The 13,149-nt window shown below is 45.8% G+C and overlaps 1 pseudogene; it reads right to left on the reverse strand.

The window, feature by feature from the left end:
- Positions 1-12,150: 12,150 nt before the first annotated feature.
- Positions 12,151-12,295, reverse strand: LOC112319202 (small nucleolar RNA SNORA48; annotated as a pseudogene).
- Between the last annotated feature and the right edge of the window lie 854 nt (positions 12,296-13,149).

Raw genomic sequence — 13,149 nt, forward strand, 5'->3', positions numbered from 1 at the left:
AGGCACTAGCCTCTCTGTGCTCAGAAAAAAAACTCCAGAGCATAGAAAGCATATTCCATGTCCTTGGGAGACTTGGGGGTCATGGGCAGAGAAACTTGGATAACATTCCTGAGACTGTGGGATGCAGGTTTCCCCTGTAAGCCCTCATGTTTTTAGGGGAGGTGATGGAGATCTCTGTACCAACTCCTTCCATCATGAAGGTGGTAGTAAAGGGGAAGACAGGGATTATTTGAGCTATTTTTATGCAGATCTGTAGATTTCAGTCCCTAGGCTCTCTAATTTTCTGCCTGCTCTGGGCATGATCCCCACCAGGCTGAAACCCTGGAGCAGTGGGGGGGGTCTCAATTCCTGTCACCCTTACATCTCCCCACTCCCCATGCTGTGGACCCTGGTCGTGTCCTGGGAGAACATATGCTGCCTCCTCAGAGCAGGGCAGTCTCCAACTATTTTTTTTTCATTTTTAATTTTCTTCAATTACAGTTTACATTCAATTTATTTTCTATTAGCTTCAGATGTACAGTAGAGTGGGTAGACAATCATATATTTTACAAAATATTCCCTGATATTTCCAATACTTAAGTGGCACCAGACATAGCTATTACAACATTATTGAGTATATTTTCTATGCTGTACCCAAATGTTTTTTTTTTTAATTTTGTCTTTCTTATCTGCTCAGGCTTCATGCTTACTCTGAAGCCTGAGAGGTCACACCTCAGTGACCTCTCCTATCACATGAGTGGTTGTGTGTGGCTCTGTGTACCAGCGTGGGCCCCCAGTGGAAGAGATTCTACCTGGGGTTGAGTAGGCTGAGGTCCGTGGTGATTTTGTTTCCAAACTTAATCCATTGGCAGAGTGCAGCCCATACCTGGGTGGCCTGCATCACCTGATTGTACAGTGGTGGGTTAGACAATGAGCTGCTAGAACTTGCATAAAGCCAAGAGGCTATTACGTTTTCAGCTCCCTGGTTGCAGGGGCACGAAGAGCACCTTCTGTCCTTCCTCAAAGCGTACAGGCGCTCCAGTGGCTCTGTGGGCCTTCATGCTTTGCAGCCAGTGAAGGATTTTCTGCCTCAGTTGTAAATCAAGGGAGGAAGTGTAGTTCCCCATAGAAAAACTGTGGCTCCGCGACTACTGGAGAATGACATAAATGTGGAGTGCGTCCAAGCCCAGGGTCTTCAGACTACCTGGGCAGATGTCACCCTTGCATCCTCTATGGTGGGTACAAAGACGTGTTCCAGGAATGGGAGGTGACTCATCCAGGTTCACACAGTGTTTTGAAGCAAAGCTAGTAGTTGCCTTCTCATTGGGTTTTTCTGCACAGAGCTGAAGACCCAGGATGATACAGGCACAGGCAAGAGGGTGAATCCTGCCATTGTCATGGAAGAGAACTACGGACGTGGGCAGTCCCTGCAGGGCGCTGACTGCCCTCCCTGACAGGAGGCCATCGTCTGTCTTTCTGTCCAGCACTTACTAGCGGGTGTCCATCCTCAACACCTGATGGTTGCTGGAGGAGCTGCCTGAACTGGCTCTACATTCCAGGTTATGCTGCATGACCGTGTGACTCCCATAATTTCCCAGCATATCACTATGTGATTGCAAATACCGTTGCTGGGTAGGTGTTGAACTTGGAGACACTGCACTCTTTCACATGCTCATTCAAGTTCTTCCACCCTGTGGCTTCTCCATTCCTATGACACCCATGCCCTCTGCATCTATTATCAGAATTGGGGAGACCATGGAGAAATGTATGAGGAAGGACATTACAAGCCAGGGCTGCAATGGCACATGGGTCTCTTTCTTCTTGTTTTGGCAACAAATGAAACTCATGTAGCCACATGGGAGATTAGGAGAGGCAGTTCATCCTTGGACCTTGAGAGAAAAATATCATTCTGATGGAGAGCTAAAGTTGTCTGCCACAGTGAGTAACTCGTTCAGATTTGTAATGTTTTTCCAATCAGTAATGAGTATTTACCATACACCAAACACTGTACCAAGGGCTAAAGTGTAATTAGACTGAGCAACAGTTGGCCTTGGAGAAGCTCCGCATTGAATGAAGATGATGGTGCTTGGCATCCTGGGAGAAAATGGTCGAGTGGAAGGGCTCTGGAAGTTCAGTGAGTAATTCTACATTTGGAAGCTGCCTGGAATGACTGCAGGTGAAGTCCATGTTCAAAGAAAAAGGGGAGGGATTTGGTGGCTGAAGGAAGATGGCAGCAGGAAGCACAGAAGCAGGTCACTCATGTACAAGATCTTAGAATGAACACGATGGAGCAATGAAACACGTTTGGAGAAACCAATAGGGATGGGGTAATGGCTTACACGAAGTGAAAAACTACCCAGGGACATAGCATAATCCCATTAAAAATAACTGTAAATTTAGAGCACATTACATGTTGACTTGTAATTGTCCAATTAAAAAATATATTTTCCTGTCGATATGATCGGGAGGATTTCATAAATATGTTTTTGTTGTTATACTAATAAAATATTGTTTAAAACACTCACACAGAGTAGTGGGGTAGACAAATTACTTCTAACACTTTCTTTTGCTGTGGTGGGACCCTGGGCATGACTAAGGTGCCCCAAAATAATTCCTGAAATGCTGCACTTGACAATTGTCTTATGCTTTACCATGAGAAATGCCAAGACAATGACTTGCACTGGGACACACCCCATAGACATTGAGTCTTACAGAATGCAATGTGGTCTAAAGGCACCCTGAAAAGATCTTTTGGTGTTGGGTTCTATTGGCCACGGAAAGAAATCTGCAGCACTTGTGCCATGTCTCACAAGGCCACCAGGGGGCAGTGCATGTCTGCTGGGACGACCACACTGCCCTGGCTGCAAGTTTCCCCGCGCTGGCTGGCCTTCTTAAAGAAAGTGTTTTCTGACCTCAGAGGGTTTCTTGAATGAATTTCATATGGAAGCTAATGGAAATCCACTACCAGTGCCAAATATAGGTTGAGCCACTGAGAGGAAAATGTTCCTTGTGACAAAAACAGGTAAAATGATACGTCCAAACTCTGTCTGTGCCCACCTCTGTCCTTCTTTCTATCCCTCCAGTCCTGTGTAAGCCTCTGGGCAAAATAAAACTGACCCTCTGTGTGATGTATTAGAGGTAGCTGTCCATCATGTGGTCCCTTTTTTGTGACAGGAATCTTTAAGTAGCAAGTGGTCCTGTTATAGCATTGTGGAAATGTCACTGCATCTCTGAGGGACACAGCGAATGTATTGGACAGGGGGTCTCAGTGAAAGTCTGTCTAAGTGGGGAGCACACGTCAGTACAGCCAGGGGTGGGGTCAAACTGTCCACCCCCCTCGGAGCTCTGAGTCTGCTTTGCCTTGGGGAATGTGAAGCGAGTTGTTTCCATCCCAAATGAGCCGCAGGATCAGAAGAGCATAAAATGGTTGTAGTTGTGGTGTAAGAGAGATCAGGTTCTGGTGTTCACGACCCAGCGTCCTGCCACAGCGGGGCTCCCCTCCATGTGCCATCGCTGCCACTGCTCACTCGTCTGACAGCGGGGTCCATACCTTGGTTCTGAAAAGTTTCAGGCCCCCAGCCCAGCACCCAGGAGTGAAGACGTGGCACATACTGCGCAGTGAGTCAGTTTGGGAGGCAGGGTCCCAGGTTGGAGACTGTATTTGAAATCGAGCCACTCCAAAGACGTTCGGACTTGGGACCATGAAGACCAGGCTGCCGTGTGGTCTGCCAGGCCCTGTACAAACATTGTCCTTCCCAGCGCACCTCAAGCCAGGATGGACCTGGTCCCAGGGATCTCCCAGAATCACCCATCTGCTTTGCCTTCTCTTGCTTACTCTGGACCCCCTGCCTGTCCTGGACACCTTTGCATCTCCCCACTCGCCATGCTGTGGGCCCTGGTCATGTCCGGGGAGAACATAGGCTGCTCATATGTGGTTATTCTCTTTAGTCCAAGGTACATATTTGATCTCCTTGAATAACCTTGAATAACCCACTGTGACTGCCACCTTAGGTGTGCATACCTTCACCATGCACATGTTCTGGCGCTATTGTGATTGCTGGGTCACCCACAATTCCAGGTAAAAGACAGGCCCTGCTCTTGATGGTGAAGACACATGCACACGACGGTTGACACAGACATCCATCGAAGAGGGAAGAGACATGACAGCTTCAGTGCCTCGCAGGCACACTGGCACAGGTGAGAGGCCATCGGCAATCCCAGGTTCCTCTCCGCAAGCCCTGACCTGAGATGCGACTTGGACAGGATCACTGGGTTATGTAATGCACAAGAACCTGTTACTGCTCAGGGTGGGCCCTGTCTTCATGTCCCTCTTTTCAGCACATAGAGGGGATTCTGTAGGAGCTCCCATGAAGGGCTCACAGAGGCAACTTGGCCTGCTTTGGCCTGTCCTTGGTTCCAAGTATTACCTTAGGGGAGCTCCTGGAAATAGCCAGAGATTTTGAGGAAGAGGATGCAGCCGATGTCTGTAGCATCTGAAAAGGCTCTCAATATGGGGGTTTCCAATAGTCAGACTTGGAAAACTGCAAGACCACATCTCTGTTAGTCTTTTGCCAAGTGAGCTGGCTCTGGGGCTGTTTCTAGAATGTGGGTGCCCGGTAAGAGGGGTTCCAAGTTCTGTTGGTGTCCATTACCAGGGAAATGACTTCACTTCTTAAAGTTCCTTTTCTTAGTCACTTTCTCGAATCACAGCTCTTCAAGTAGTCTTCTAAGCCCTTCCCCTTGAGTACGGCCTGGATTAAGTGACTCCAGAGAACATGGTAAAATGATCCAATGCTGCTTCCAAAATGGTTACGAAAAGTTCGTGCCAAACCTGATGGTCACTCAGACAAGTTTTCTCTCTCAGACCCTAAAACCCGTCGACCCGGGTAACAAACTTCTGTGTTGTACGTTGTTATCTGGTGAGAAGCATATGACTTCCATGCCCCCTCGTCCATTCAAGACATATCTTCACATAATTTCACTAACAGTCTTCTCTCTACAGCCGCCTGGGAAGGTCTGGTGCAGCCAGGGTCTCAGCTTTGAAAGAGACTGGTGTTCAGACTCAACCCTCATTCTTACCTCTTCTGGATTCTAGACAAGCCAGTGTGTCTCTCCTGGGCCATTTTTCTCCTATTGGTGCGAAGGAGATAATTCTAGCATGTGCTCTTTAGGGATGCCCACAATCATACATGCGACACTACCTGCAAAATTTGAAAAGTGCTGTCACGTGTATGAAGTTCCTCCAACATCTGTTTTCTTCTTGTTACCCCATCTGTGTGTTCCTTTTCAGATTCTACCCTTAGTTTTTACTTCTAGAGTGAGTGAGTGAGTGTGTGTGTGTGGGGGGGGTATGTTTTGGGGCCAACAAACTGGGTGCCCAGAAGATACAGTCCCATTTAAGGAGGAATAAGCAATAGCTTCCTAAAACATTCAGATTTCTGATTTTTAACTCCAAATGTATAGGAAGGGATAGAGCCTTAACCTGGCAGGTCAGAACAAACCATTATCTGGAGTCTACTTGTCCCGTTCCCTGTCCAGGCCCAGCTTCTCTGTGGGCCTTGGTTTTCCAAGTATTGAATAAGGACTGTAATTCAGAACTACGTAAGTGTGAGCTCAGCATAAAGTGTCCCTGCTGCATTCACACAGGGTGGGTTGTTAGCAGGGGTGCATGCCATCTGCATGTCTCCACGTGGGTACAGTAGCCCCGCTTTTTCCAGAATTTCTGATTCGGCCTGGGTGCCGCCAGGACTCCATTTTGAGATCACAGAGCAGGGTTCATACCTGGGCCTGAATTCTTAACGGTCTGTGGTTCTGGGCCAGGCACAGACCTCCTGGGCTTTCTCTGTGTCTCCTCAGTGGCTTTCCAAGATTTCCACATTCTTCTGCAATTGCATCCCCTTGAGTGCAGAATGGACTAAGTGACTCCAGAGAACACAGAAAAATGACCCAATATTATTTCCAAAATGTGGTTATTAAAAGTCACGGCCAAACTGGTAGGTCACTCAGACCTGTTTTCTCTCTAGAACTCTCTCAGACTCGTCAGCCTGGGAAACGAGCTTCTGTGTTGTGCGTTGCTACCTGTGAGAACCAGGTGGCATCTGTCTGAGGCAGATGGGGAGACAAAGAGGAAGTCAGGTCTTCAATCCACACCGAACCCGAGAGTACCCGAGTGAGCTGAGACCCCGAGTGAGCTGAGACCCTGAGTGGAGCCATCCTGCCCCAGCTGAGCCCGCAGCCCCAGGGAACTGAGACCCTGGCAGAGGCGTCCACCGGGCTGTGCTGGGTTCTCTAATGTCACTGCCACCAGCTTGATCCAGGCTTCCAGGATCTGTTAAGGCTTAGGATGAAGGCTTAGCTGTGCAGCCAGTAGCCATCTCTGATTTGAAAAATATAGATAAACCAAAGAGTAAGGTAAATTACTTCCATTATTAAAAAAATCTATCCAGTCACAAAGATTATACTTGACCCTGGCCGTGGTGCTCATCTCGATACACCAAGGTTGTTGGCTTTGATCCCTGGTTGGGGCCCATTCAAGAATCAACCAATGAATGTACAAATAAGTGGAAAAATAAATCAATGTTTCTCTCTCTCTCTAAAAAATTAAAAAGAAAATAAAGATCATATAATACTTATAAGATTAGAAAAGGTTATATTTTAAAAGTCACCGTTTATTTTTACTACCTGAGCTACTACAGATTTATTTTTAAATGATGATATTTTTGATTTCCCCAAATAATCAAGAACATGGAGCACTTTTTGTTGGCTCACTTTTCTTTCAATAACGGGGCTTTTACTTCCCACAGCTTAAACTATGTCAGTTATATGTTTCCCAACACCTCTTTTCTCTGGTTGAGTCTTCTAAAGGACTTGAGAGGGAGGAAGCAAGTCCTATGTGACAAAGAGAAAGATATTCTGGGGCAGGAGAGTGAGTGCATTGTGGGGCCAGGAAGGTAAACACAGTGTTACTGCAACATACAAAGCTAGTTCCAATGCTTAAAGCAGCTTTAGCTGGATGGAAATGTTCTCCTAAATATCCCTTTTCTCTATTTTCTTATACTTCTAAATACAAATTAGCATTGGCAAATAATCGTGATGAAAACTAATATCTTCATTTAATTTCCTGCCAGCTGAGGCCTGGCAGAGTTGAAACATGCTGAACTCAAGAGTGTACACTTTTAGAATTGAGCAAATAAACTCAGAGAAGATGGCAGAAAGGTTACCATGGCAACCCGATCCCAGGACCTTGGGTGCGGCGGCATCGCGGTGTTTGTGAATCATAATCCAGGCAGTTTCGGGGTACAGATAGGGAGTCTCCCTTGCGCAAGTTTAGAAAGAACAAGTACTTTGGAATCTGCAGAAGAGGATTATATGATCTCAGTGAAGTGACACTGAGTTAATGGAAATAATTAATAGTAGCAAATAACATTTAGTTCAAAACGATGCCATAAAAGTAATGGAATTATTGGCTCTGTAAAAATAATTACATTGAAATTTAATAGGTAGGTATAATGGTGTAACTAGTCTTTATTCATTCGAAATACTGACGAAACCCTAGTATGTTCCAGGCCCTGCACAGACTAGGGGAGACAAATAATATGCAGTTAATAAACAGTTTGTGGTATTTAATGTATTAGAACGTCATAAGAACTATGAAGCCTAAATAAAGCTGGGCAGGGGGATTGGGGATGCTGGGGACAGTGGACAAGTGGTAAGCCAATTTTAACTTGGGTTATCAGAAAAGGCCTCACAGAGAAGATGACATTTGAACAGATTCACAAAGGTTCATGGGTGGCCTCTGCAGACATCTGGGTAAGCGCATTTCAGGCAGAGGGAATGCCAGTTCAAAGGCCCTGAGACAGAGGTATGCTTGCCACGCGGGTTCAAGGGATCGGCAAGAAAACCAGAGTGGAGTGAGAAGGGGAAAAGTACAAGGTTAGATCAAAGTAGTGAGCGGCAAGATCATAGAGGGCTTTGCAGGTCATTGGAAGTGTTTTGGCCTTTATTCGAAGAGAAATAGGCAGCCAGTAAAAGACCAGGTAGGAGGCTATAGTGACACCGAAGGGGGTACATTATAATGACTGGGGGTTAAAATAAAAGTGAGGAAAAGTGGTCAGATTCTGTACATAATTTGAAAGTAGAAAGAATTTCCTGGTGGACTTGATATGGGGTGTGGAAGGAAAAGGAGAGTCAAAGACGACAAGGTTTTGGCCCCAAGGAACTGGAATAATGGCATTGCTGTCATCTGAGACGGGGAAAAGGCTGTAGATGAAGTGGGTTTGGTGGTGGAGCTGGGATGCAGTGGGAGAGCAGAGTAAAGTTTGCGATATTTATTAGACATGCAAGTAGAGAAAGAGAAGACAGTTGGGTATACAAATCCAGAGTTTAAGGGAGAGGTCTGGGCAGGAGCTATAAAGTTGAGGGTCTCAGGGCAAATAAAAGACACAGAACTAGGCAATTGGACCAACCGTGGGACAGAAGAGAGACCAGACTGAGCCCTAGGGCGCTGTAACAGTAAGAAGCTGAGAAGAAAGGATAAAACCAGCAAAAGGCTAAGGAGAAACCAGAGAGATAAAAGCAAAACCAAGAGAGTGTGCGGTCCTAGAAATCAAATGAGGAAAGCATTTCCAGAAAGCGGGGTGATTCAAGGTGCTAACGGCTGCTGACAGGGTGACTGCCTTTGATCTCGGCACAGGAAAGTCACTGGCGTCCTCCACTCAACAGCTATGAGCACAAAGCCTGACTGGAGTGGATGCAAGAGAACCAACCGTCAAGCCAGAAATTGGAGACAGGAGGTTTTTCTTTTTAGATAGGATAGACTTAATGTGGATAAAAACAGCGTGTTTTCATGCTATCTGTACATAAAAATACTATTTTCTATTTCTGATTATTTTGTACTGAAGTTAATCTTTCAGACACAATTGCCTATCTGTAGGACATCCCGTGAGTCAGAGCTTTGTCCTTTACCTGGGATACTGACGCTTCACTGGCCACCTCGGTGACTTTATTCAGCCTGGATGACACGCTCAGTCCTTCAGTCTGAAATTTCTCACTGACACGGACTCTGAATGCCCTCTGCCTTTTCGACATGCCCGTGAGCCACTCCAACCATACATTCTCAGTCTCTGTTCCTACTCTCCGGTTCCACAGTTACGCTGGAGGAAGTTACAGAACATGCGGGATGTGACCTGCCACTCACCTGTCATGTCCAGCCCCATCCAGGCCCTTGGCACGTTGCTGTATTTCCCATATCTCTCGTTACTTACCTTTTGAATGGGTGCCAGTGCCAGTTTTAGTCTAGGCTCACGGGAGCATTCGCAGGCCGTGTGCTGCCTGGAAGTTTCACCTTCCTAGCCGGGGGACAGGATGACTGTAAAACCCAGCAGCATTACCGCAACCCAGCACAGGGGCACAGCTCACAGGCAAGCAAGAGAGGGGTGTGCCTTTCACACGATGGCAGCAGCCGCTGGCGTTTGCGGGAGGGCTCACAGGAACAATGCATATCAATTTAGAAATATAGTGTGATGATCCTCTTGAAAGGTGAGCTCTGAAGAATCAGGCAGAAACTGAGAATCCCTTTCTATGTGTACAAAACCCCTGTTGCTGGTGATGGTCATTCAGAAGCTGACAGGGAGAGGGTGAGGCCCACAGGGTGAGTAGATTGTGCCCAAATTGGTTGAAGAAAGAAGAGGATCCACATTACTTAGGGACTGAGAAATTTTCCTTTCGCTACCCATAGGCCTCAGGTGTAGAGTTGAGTTAATCATGCTCCTTGGTAACAAGGGTGACACTGATGAACTGAACTATTGGGTGGCAGGCAGTGCCGTCCTGTGGTAGCTCCAAGTGTCCACTGGTTAGCTGAGTTCAGAAAGGGCATGTTCAGACCTAGTTCGTGTGGCTCAGTTGGTTGGAACATCATTTTGTAACCAAAAGGAAGCAGGTTCCAGTCCCATTCACATCAATATTTCTCTCTCACTTACTTTCTCTCTCTCTAAAGCAATGAAAAAAAATGTCCTTGGGTGAGGAAAGGAAAAAAAGCAGAAAGTTTGGGGCATTGTAGAGGAATATTTGGGGAAAATTACGCTGAGAGTTTTAATGCATTCAAATGCAACATTAGTTTATTGCTCATACCATTGAGCACTTTTGCATAGTCGATTTAATTTCCAGAAAATGTATTCTGCAGTGTAGGAAATTCTGGTAGAGTTCTCCTGTAGTTTATGTCTTATCACTTCCCAGCTCAAATTTTAGGACCCAGCCATACTAAATGCCATTTACTGTCTCAAATATGCCATGCTCTTTCTTACTTCTGATTTTTCTTTTGCCCTTCCTGAAATAGTGCCTTTACTCCTGTTGGTGGAGAAACCCTGGTTCTTCTTGCCAACACAGTAAAGAACTACAGATCAGCAAGCCTACTAGGATGCAAGTGAAGTTTATCAGTGCTAAGTTCTCATGGGAGAGCAAAAGCAGGGTGGCCAGAGGCTGAGTGGCCACCACCCAGGTAGCCAAAAAGGGGTGGTTACAGAGCTGGTGGCCAGAGGCCAGCTGGCCAGGGCCCCCCGTGTGGCGAAAGAACCAAGAGGGCCAAGAGCCAAGAGAGAGGAGTCCTTTGTTGTGAGGATTTATGTAATTGGTGGGGTGGGGGTGAGGGAGTTACATATTGATTGACGGGTAGAGGTGGTGCCAGCTTCCCCCTGGGGAGACATGACTACCCAAAAGTAGGTATGTGTGGGAGTCCGTTAGCCCACATCCTTACTTTGCTCCAGACCCTATTTGTTCATTTTGCATACGTGACCGGAGGCAGGCAGTTAACCAAGAAGTTGTTTTATGAGCTTTTCTTTGGGCATTGTAGACCCCTCCCCTTCCCCCTTTCAGGCCTTGGAATGAACACACAGTCCCAAGGTTTTCCTTTTTCCAGCTGGTGGAGATGATACACACAGACTTTCAAGGGCTCCCCCCCCTCTACACGTGCACTGTCCTGCTGTTTGGAATGCCTGGCAGCCTTATCAAACGAGGCTCAGGGCTCCTTTAGCCTCTTGTATTAAGTTCTTTGTTAGGTGGCAATGGGGAGGGCCCTGCCTTTATTTCCCCTCTGGCTGCTTGTTCTACTGTTAACACCCCCACCTCTTGATTATTGGTCTGGTAATTTCTACTGATCCTTTACATTTCCACGTGGTAATATGGGGAAATGTCCCTAAACCACATGTCTGGTAGGGTGACCTCCTTATGTGCTGTCATACCCAGAGTTTCCCAGGGTGCCCACCTAACCGTGTGCAAAGTGTCACTGGGAACCCAATTCTTACATAACTGAGCGCATACATAGTGTGGCACAAATAACGCCCTCCCCCCTTTTAATTACACAACCTTTTATTGCAAAATCACAAGCATGTAATTCTGTAACATAACAATATCACACTCAAGCACACCATATGACGTTTCAGGTGAAATGTTCCAATTAAAACTATAAATGATTACACCCATATTATTACCCTAGCAACCACACTCAAGCAGGCCTTACTTCTGCCGGGCCCTGTATAAATTGGTTCCACGTCTACTGTAGCAAACAGCACTCCTGAGTGGGGATTCTAAAGAAAAATCAGGTAGCTGTCCTCTTTTCCACAGACCGGTTTCTATTCAGCTTTCTGCAGTAGCAGTCAGGGGAGCAGGCATTCTGAAACTGACTTTTATACAGTCTGGTCATATTTACAGGGAATGAGTGATATGTTCTATTTTCTGAATCTAAAAAAAGATCATTATTTTTTCCAAGAATGTGTGGGGTTCAGAAACCCGAAGGTAAATTTGGGAAATAGTTATAAAAAAGTGAAAAAAATTTAAATTTTTTTCCAAAACTTGATTTGAATTTTAGCTAGTGGAAGTAAATGGCTCTAAATATGGTTTTTCTTAATGGAGTATTTGTTTCACTAAAAAATTCTATATGTCACAGGGTGTATATACATGTGTAATAAAACTGTAAAAATGTAAATGGGGGAGGAGAGAAACAAGTTTTCAACTCCATTTGTAGTATGTTGTTTTTTCTAGTTTTATTGAGATATAATTGACATATATTATTGTATTTGTATTCGTTTCAGGTATACAATGTGATGATTTTGAGTCTAGTAAACATCTATTCCCACACATAGTTAAATTTTTTTTTCTTGTGATCAAAACTTTTTTTTCCCATGTGTCCAAGGCATGAACCAGGCATGGGCACAGACCAAAAGCCAACCTGGGGTAAACAAGGAGTTACTTTGTCCCTGGCTGATATGAGACAAGTTGTGGTGAAAACTTTTAAGATCTCCTCTCTTAGCAGTTTTTAAATACACAACACAGTACTCTTAACTATAGTCTCCACGCTGCCATGACGTCCCGGGACTTATTTCTCTTATTCCTGGAAGTTTGTACCTTTCGGGCACCTTGACACATCACCCCCATCCACTGTAGTGTTTTATTTCTTAAGTGGTGTAATAGGTGCACATATCTTATTCTTTTAAAAATAGTTTAAAAGCCCATTTTCTCACATCCCTTACCGCATACATTGAAACCTGCCGAGTTAATCATCCCTCCGGGAAGCACATGTCTCATTCTCGCCACGCCCACGGCTCCTGTACCTCCCTTCTCTCGGCACTGATGACACTGGACTGTATTTTAAATGCCTGCGCACGTATCTCTTTTTCTGTCTCTGCCAGCGGACTGTGAACCCTTATGGGGGAGGTCACTGATTCTTCACTGTGGTCTCCGTAGCCCCAAGTGCAATGCTGACACAGAATTGGTGCTCAGGAAAGATTTGTTGAATAGGTAGCTGGCTGGATGGCTATAGGGTAGGGTAATGTCCTCAGAGCAGTCGGCTGAGCGGTGCCCAAGTTCCAGCACATAGGTTTCTGCCACTGACTTCTTCTCTCACCCCCTTCCTCCTAAAACATTCTCAAGGGGCTGTTTAAGTAATAGGTCACACAGAGAACATGCTCAAATGACAGAGCCTTATCCACAGCAACTATTCCCTAAGGAAGGGCTCTCCTGGGAGGTTCATAGAGACTCGGGTTTCTCTCCCGAGTGACTTTGGAGAGGAAGGGCAGACAGAGGTACTCCCATTACTTGTTATCTACCATGTGGTAGAGCCGTGCTGGGCACTTTCACATGTAAAACTCTCACTTAGTCCTCACAACCACATGGTAAGGT

The sequence above is a fragment of the Desmodus rotundus genome, chromosome 3 (assembly GCF_022682495.2).
Source record: "Desmodus rotundus isolate HL8 chromosome 3, HLdesRot8A.1, whole genome shotgun sequence".
NCBI lineage: Eukaryota > Metazoa > Chordata > Mammalia > Chiroptera > Phyllostomidae > Desmodus > Desmodus rotundus.